This window comes from Quercus suber, unplaced genomic scaffold, assembly GCF_002906115.3.
Source record: "Quercus suber isolate HL8 unplaced genomic scaffold, Cork oak 2.0 scaffold_347, whole genome shotgun sequence".
Lineage (NCBI taxonomy): Eukaryota > Viridiplantae > Streptophyta > Magnoliopsida > Fagales > Fagaceae > Quercus > Quercus suber.
The window spans coordinates 426,884-435,262 of NW_027069799.1; the positions used below are offsets into that span (position 1 = coordinate 426,884).

Here is an 8,379-nt window from a genome sequence, read left to right on the forward strand (position 1 = left end):
AGACAACATTGATGATGATATCTTGGTCGTTGAGAATCCTCCAGCAACACCAAAGTCTAATGTTGACACAAACGTACATGCCTCAACAAGTGTTACTTTAACATGCGTGCAGGGAAATGAATCTATTGAAGAGCAGCAAGGTGAAGAGATGGCGCCTAAAGAGAGTATTACATTAGAGGGTGCACATGATGTGAAAGTTGAAGTTGTTGAATGTGTTTCTGATCAACCCTCCACAGTCCTTGAAGATCTACATCTTGGTGAAGTCGAAGAGGTTAAAACTACAGTGCTTCCTATGGTTCATAATGTTCAAGACGAGATTATACTGATTCCACACATTGATTTTGTTATTCCAAATGAGTTTGATGTGGTGGAATTCAAGGTTTTTCTTTTCCCTGTGCTCCCTAAGATGATTCTAGATTTGAAGCAAGTGTTACTTGTCAGCATCCTAATCCTTCAACACTTTAGAACTCGAGGTCGAGTTTTCTCCAACCAGAGGAGAATGATAAGGGAGACACAAGAAGATTATTATTTAGTATTATTTATGTTTGCAAGCCCATTGTATTTTTATGTTTTAGGTCCTATTAGTTTATTGGGCTTTTAGTTATTGGGCTTTTAGTATTTTAATTTAGAAGTAAGGTTATTTTTGTAATAAGGCAATTAGGATTTCCTAGCCAATTAGAACTAGGGTTTAGCAATCATTTATAAGCAACTTATTGTACTCCTTGAAGAGATGGTTGATATTTTGATGAATGAAAACAATGGCCGTTTGGTCTTTCTTTGGTCTGGTGCTGACTCCAGATCTACCCTAGGTGCTGACTCCTAGTGGTTTCTCCGCTTGGTGCTGACTCCAAGCAAGGCCTAGGTGCTGACTCCTAGGTCATATCCCTTTATTTTTTTATTGTTTAGTTTTCGTTCTGGTTGTCCTACGTCAACTTCTTGTTAAAATCATTAACTAAAATTAATTACATGAGACACATACCTATCAAAAAAAATTTACATGAGATGCACGTCCCTCACATGTCAACTAATTTTTATTAGTGATTTTAATGTAAGTAGTTTACCATCGAAGCTGTTATTAGAAAAATTAAAAAACTTGGGGAATTCAATAAGCATGGACCAAACAACAGCAGCAGGTGAATTTTACCCTAATGAAAAACCAATGGAAGAAAATGCAAATTCTAGTTCAATACTACATGTTAATTGACTGACAAGCATAAATTAAGATGATTCTACAACCAATACTTTTAAACCAATTTGATAAATATGCACTTAGGTTTACTCGTTCATAGTTTCCATCCTGCAATCAGATTTCGAAGAATCCAAACAATTAAAGATGGAAACTATCATATAACTGTGAACACATTATTCATAACTGAATTAAATATGGTTATTGTCACTGAGAAGCACAGAGTTCAAAGGCACGGTTCAGTGTTTACCATACCTGCATATCATGAAAATCCTTTCCAGAATGCGGATTCACTTCAAATAATGAATGGAGGTATAGGTGCAGGAAATATCTATTATCACACTTATTGCTGGAATTCAGAAGTTGTGAAACAACATCAGATGGAGTAATCACGTCCTTATTTTGGATCAATAATGGAACTGCATGCTTGCAATCTATCGTCATCAGTTGCACAACCTATATAGGCATAGGTAACACAAAAGTAGTCAGGAATTTTGTAAGAACACAACAAAAACTAGCATGAAAACTGGGACAAAGAAAAGGAAAGAATTCTTTGGTTTTCCTTTTTTAAGTATTTTGCAGAATATATGTTCCCAACCAAGATACCAGGGATAAAGCTCAGTTGAGTTCAATTTTGTTGTGAGGTATGTGTATCATAGGATGAAAACAACAACCAGATTAATGATATAGAGTAGACCCTGCAAGCCTTTATACTTAAGATTTGGCCATTCTGTGGTTTATGACACTGCTAGCTTTTGTCAATGCTAAGCTAGCTAGTGTTTTATGAGATTAAATTACTTATTTAAAAATAATAATTTTAAATAAAAAGGAAGAAGAAGCTTGTGCTTTATGTGATAAAGCTTGGCGTCGGAAGCCTGCAAGGTATGATGGTCTTGTGAGCATTCAAAGAAAACTGAGTTGGGGGAATTTGACAAAGCTATATGGATCTCATCTACTTCAGACTCATTCTCATGTGCAGAGGCTTGCAATCTGATTGGACAGAAGACCCCAGTGGTTAAATGGTGGAAGGTTTTTTGGTTCCCAAAGTACATTCCAAGACATTCCTTTGTATGCTAGCTAGCAATAGAAAACAGATTAATGATCAAGGATAGGTTAGATGGGGAATTAGTTGTGATATGGTGTGTGTATTTTCCAGATCCAGTATAGAGAGTAGAAACCATCTAATCTTTGAGTGCTCCTTTTCTAGAAGGGTGTGGAAAGTGATTATGGGGTTCTCCCTCAAGGAAACCTGATTGATAACTGGGATAGTCTTATATCCTGGGCTGCAGAGAATTGAAAAAACAATTTGAGTTCATATTGCTGCAGCTTGGCATTGGAGCTGCTGTTTTCAACATTTGGAGGCTTTGAAATGCTATTTTGCATCATGGGAATGTGTCTGAGGAACAACTAATTGGAACCATTAGGAAGCAAGCAAAAGCAAGGATTAAAGGTGCTGGTTTTTACCCTTGGTTCTGCCATCAACAAGGAGGTCTGTTGCAGATGAGGCATTTCCTCTTCAATTTTCAAGCAAGTATTCTAATAGTGGTTTGATTTGTATTGTTGTTTTTTCTGGTCTTGGCAGAACTCTATGTTGTGGTTCTTTTAGGCTCTTGTTAGATTTGTGGTTTGGTTTGTGCTGTGTTTTCTGCTCTGTCAAAACTGTTGGCTGTGGTTCGGTCAGGCTCTGTTTTTTATAAGTAAAATTATTTTATTAAAGAGAAACTACTTCATGTCCGAAGGACACAAAGTAGCCTAAAAATAACAAGAAGAAAGAATTATATTCAAAATGGCTATTATAAACAATGCAATAGAATGGCTAGTTGTAAAACCCAGGGCGTAAGACCACTCATATAAGGAACTAGTGAAGGTTGCTTACAACTGAATCCTCGTACTTTTCGCATCTTCAAAAGTGCACCAATTTGCATTCCCTCCATATAGTCCGCATAAAAAATATATATGGTGATATTTAGAGTTTAAATCTTCATATATGGCAAACTAAACTAGGAATTTCAAAAAATATATATACATCCAAAAAAAAAAAAAAGAACTAGGCATTTCAAGACCCAAAATGAAAAAAAATTTGTTATTTCTAGATTATCAAGAATTTATTGAAATGAAGACTTTGGGCCTAGTCATCTCCATCTTAGCCATCTCCATCTTGACAAGGAAAAACCCAGCTAAGGAGAGAAGATATGGGGATTGGTCCAAAGCAATTATTACACTCCAAAGTCCAAGGAGCTTAAGGGGTGTTTGGTTATGTTGTTTAAACAACAGTTTTCGTTGTTTAATCAACACAACACGTATTTCCACAACACTTTTTCACCCACACATATTTCCACGACACTTAAACAACATTACCAAATGAGCCCTAAACTGTGGATACAAAAGTTTATAGATTTAGGCCACGATAATTCTCATACATGTATAGGATTTGGCTTGGTTCAAGTGCTTTTATGCACTAAACTTGTCAAAATTATGATGTATCCACTTTTGACCACATGTCTTGATTTTAACGGGTCCAATGCAAAGGACTCTCATGTAATGCTATATGTGTGTGTGTCATGATCAAGTTACACTTAATATAACTCTAAGTAATATTAGCATTACACTACCTTAGAACTTTTTATTTGATTAAAATTTTGAAAATCCTACTTTTTTTTTTTTTAGGTATGAAAATCCCACTATTTGATTACACGTTCTCTATGCTATTAACATGTATGCCAAATTTGATACAAATCAAATATTGTTTATTATTTGATCCAAAACCCAACTTTTATGCTCAATTATGGTAAAAAGAAATTTCCTACTGGAAGAGAGTCAAGTAGAGAGGGGAAAAAACCCCATATATTGAGTGAAGCATTCATTCATATGATCATTGATAAATGATACACATTACTTAACTTCTATGTAACCCGCCGGTGAACTAGGTTTGTTTTTCTTTTTCTAACAAAATTTTTTGTTACTTATCAAGAAAAAAAAAAAAAAACTAATAACTTGACAACAAGATTTCAATTTCCCCTGACAGAAAGTCTGCCTGACAAATAATAATGATCTTAGTCCCCTTGTTGAATTACTAAGCATTAATCACCATCAGAATTAATCACCATCAGAACTACTATATTCTGAAATCCTTCCATATTCATCAGCTATAGTTGTTTCCTGCATGCAACCAAAAAATGAAGTTCCAAATGGATCTGGATAGGTGGGTGCTGATAGAGAGACAGAGAGACAGAGCTACTACCCTACTAAAGTAACATTCAACATGGTATAAAATAAAAACAGTTCTTACCAGCATATTATCCCAATCCTTCAACTTAGAATTCGTTAACATGTAATTGTCAAGCAATGGAGCCCAGGCAGGCCCTTCTATATTTTCCTCACCTTTAGATGTATGGCCCTGCATATCACAAAACTGTAGACATTTTAATTTGTTAAAGCCTCAAAATAACCTAAATGCATTGCTGTCGCTCCCAGCTCACCAAACATCTAACTGCATAATTTTATGGAAAATGAAGTATAAAGTTGACTGCATTTGTAAATATAATAAATAGATGATACAGGCGAGATATCTCATATCTGATCAATGTTGTTTGCAAATGCATTTTATAGTTTCCCAGGACAAATTTTGGGAGTGAGAGTCTACATATTTCAAAGATTAAACAAAATTGTAGAAAATGATAAAATGTATGCAAGAAGTTAATAAAAAAAAATAATAAAATAATAAAAAAAATTAGTCAACCTTAGTAGGAGTGTCAACAGTCTTTGATGGCTTGCCCAGTGCTGACAAGAAGGCTTCTTTCCCCCGCTTCCTTATTGCTGGCAATATTCAGACAATATTCGCTTAGAATCACTTAAAAGGAGACAGCACAAAGGAAAGAATGTGGAACAGATCAACGATAACATAATGAGGCAAACATTTCTTGGATTGGTAAGTTACACTAAGTGGGGCTTAAATAAAAATAGTACAGCTGTGGTATAAATGAGGCCATTTGACCACAGAACAAGATGGTATTTAATCATCTGAAGTAAAAAAAAAAAGGAAATCAACAACAGCAAAACATGGGTCTTCTGAGAAGTCTCAGACAACATTCTTTTCCAAGTAATGATCAGATGGTAGTTTCAAAAGTGTGACCAGGATTCAAACATAGAAACAAGACAATCTGCTTTGAGAATTGAACCTCTAGAACCAAGTCTTTTTCCCATTCTATACCCAAAAATAGAAGAGTTTTATTTAAGAGAAATTCATTTTAATAAGCATTAAATAGCTGACTCAGCAAAATATATGACAACAATGCATTACATATAAACCACATGAAGTTGCAGCTCTTGGCAGAAGATGGATAGGAGGACTGCATGGCAACTTCCAACAGAAATCACAATACCATATATGCATCTTTCTCAAAAGTCCAGTCATGGAGAACACTTGAGCACAATGACAAAAAGAGTGGGTATTTGGATGTAAGATTAAATTTTGTAAATGGATAAGTGAAACTGGGAAACTGTGGAAATTTAATTTCTTATTGGTAAGTTAAACATGCACCAAGAGCATTTAGAACCCACGACCTCACCTTGACCTCCCTCCATGTTGCTCTTACAAGGGGAGAAGGTGCAATTAGAGGTATAGCTCGTTGGCAAAGTTGTGGAAATTTATTCAGATGAGAATATTTTTTTTTAAAGAGCTATGAACAGGTAGAAAATCCTTCATTTGGAAGTTCAAAGAGATGCAATCTGGTATAGACAAAACAGTTAATAAATAAAATGAAAGTACTAATCACAATCCCAGAACACTAGTGTATATAACTTGGGATGAGATGCATTTGCAGATACATGGCTTGGTCATAATTGATAAATTGCTAATCTTCAAATTCTTCTTTGAAGGTGCACAGCTTAGCTGTAACTAGAGAAAACATTCATATTGATGTGAAGACAAGACAGATAACTGAGAAAGACGGTAGGGAAAAGAAAAAGGGGATCTCAACATCTAGCTGTGTCATCTATCAGGCTATCAGCATACCTTTTGCATCTTTATATCTCAATGGATCCAAATCTTTCTAAGCATGTTGTGCCTTGTTGACCTGCACAAGATACCAGGACAGAAGTTTGGATCTAAATGTAACAGCCACAGAAACAATAAAATGAAACAGTGTTGAAAAAAAAATCAATCTCAAGACAAAATGGAACATGGTTAAATATTCATAGAAAACTTACAGCATTAAACAACTTGACCACTGAAACCCCAGCAACACACATGGTAAACATGAACAAAGTTAGTGTTATAAAGCACTTAACCAACTAGATAAAACTAGTGCCCTTGTCACATAAAGCTTAATTAACATACATAAACACAGTACCTACTTTTGTAGCAACCCCTATCAGAAACTTTTCATACGAATCCAAATAATTTGCAGGTTTCACATGCCCCTTTTCTCCCACCTAAATTAACATTTAAAAACTCATAAGCAGCCACTGACATCTGATCGATAACAATTAAAAATACACACATATGCTTGTCATAACCAGTTGGTTTTTTGAGATTAACTTACCAAGTGTTTTTCCTTCTTGGCCTCCCCCTTGACTTTCTGCTTGGGGCAAAATTTGCTGAATAGTACCATTTTAGAAAAAAATTTGGTGAATAGCATGTGGTTGAAGTTAATTAATTAAGTAGACTGTTTTTTGAACTCGAGTTTGTCAAACTTGAGATCCAACCCAAACTCAAGTTTGACAAACTCGAGTTCCAAGCAGTATGCATCAATACTAATTGGAACTTGAGTTTGTCAAACTCAAGTCCAGCCCAAACTCGAGTTCCAAATACAGTCTACTTAACTAATTAACTTCATCCGTGTGCTACTTTCCTAAATTTATTCTAAAAACATGCTATTTGGCAAATTTTGCCTTCCGCTCGGCCTCCTCTTCTGCAAGCTTCTCCGCAATGAGCTTCTTGTGTGCTGACAACACCCCCTTTCATACAAATCCCAAGTATTAGAACCTTTAAAAATAATAATAATAATAAAATAAAAAATAAAAACAATTTAACAAACCAATCAAACAGCAAGCCTAGCTTACAAGTGCATCCTCAGGCACACACTTCTTGATAATTCTCTTGAATGCCATCTTGAATGCTCTAGAACCCTCCAAAAAAACATAGTGATTCCAGGTTGAATTTTGCCATTTTCTTCATCATCAGAAACCCCATTATCCCCGTTCACATCCATGTCCTCTGCTTCTTCCTCTTCCTTTTCAGATTCACAGTCACTACCCACATCTCTCTCATCGTCATCCTCATCATTATCTGAATTGTAATCTCTTGCCCTCTTTCGAAAAAGTTTCTTCATTTTCTTATCAATATTCTTAGGTTTGTTTTGTGCAATGCAGTCTAACATCATGGTTTTTGGTTTTTTCTTACCCTTAAAGGCCTTATTCTTCCCTACCCTTCTCTTCTTCGGAACCAAGCTGGCTCTGACACTTGGGTTTCCACTGCCATGGCCTACCTCCTTATTTTTTAAAACAACCAGTTACAGTCAAGTTTCTCAGAGCTAAAGCCTAAAGCCAGTTTCAGATAGCAAACAAAAAAAGAGTGCCTTCCTTTGATGAGAAAATTTGATTCTCAGTGCATCAAACAGAACTTATTAAAAATATCAAAGAGAGAGAACTTACTGGGCAGTGGAGTGGGCGACAGCGCAGTCGGGGTTGAGAGAGAGGCTGCGACGGTGGTTGGTCGGTGGCGCGATGGTAAGCGAGGGTGGTGGTGCCAGCTAGGTATAGCACGGGTGACGAGAAAGAAGGATCCACTTCTTTTTTTTCTTTTTGGGGGAGTTTTTTCGAGGAAATGTGCAGAATAGTTACGCAAATTACCTTATATGAGTTATATCGTTAGTTAGGCAATGCTTGAGACTATAATAGAAACTAGACATCTCGAGTTTTAAAAACTCGAGATACTTTTTAAATCTCACTCCACCACTTAGCGGACCAGTTGGTGAGTCGGACTTAAACTTGTCCACTTAGATCTCGAGTTTTGAAGACTCGAGTTATAAAACTCGAGATCTAAGTCTCAAGTCTTAAAGACTTGAGTTTTTCTGAACGTATATATATATATATATATCTATCTACTGAGACCGAAAAATAGAGCATAAAAAAAAATAACTTACACTTAGCTTGACGAACTCTTAAAGGCTGTTTGGCCACCTTTTTTTGGT

At 35.8% G+C, this 8,379-nt stretch overlaps 1 pseudogene; it reads right to left on the reverse strand.

The window, feature by feature from the left end:
* Positions 1-1,417: 1,417 nt before the first annotated feature.
* On the reverse strand, positions 1,418-8,010 carry LOC111990340 (uncharacterized; annotated as a pseudogene).
* Positions 8,011-8,379: the final 369 nt, after the last annotated feature.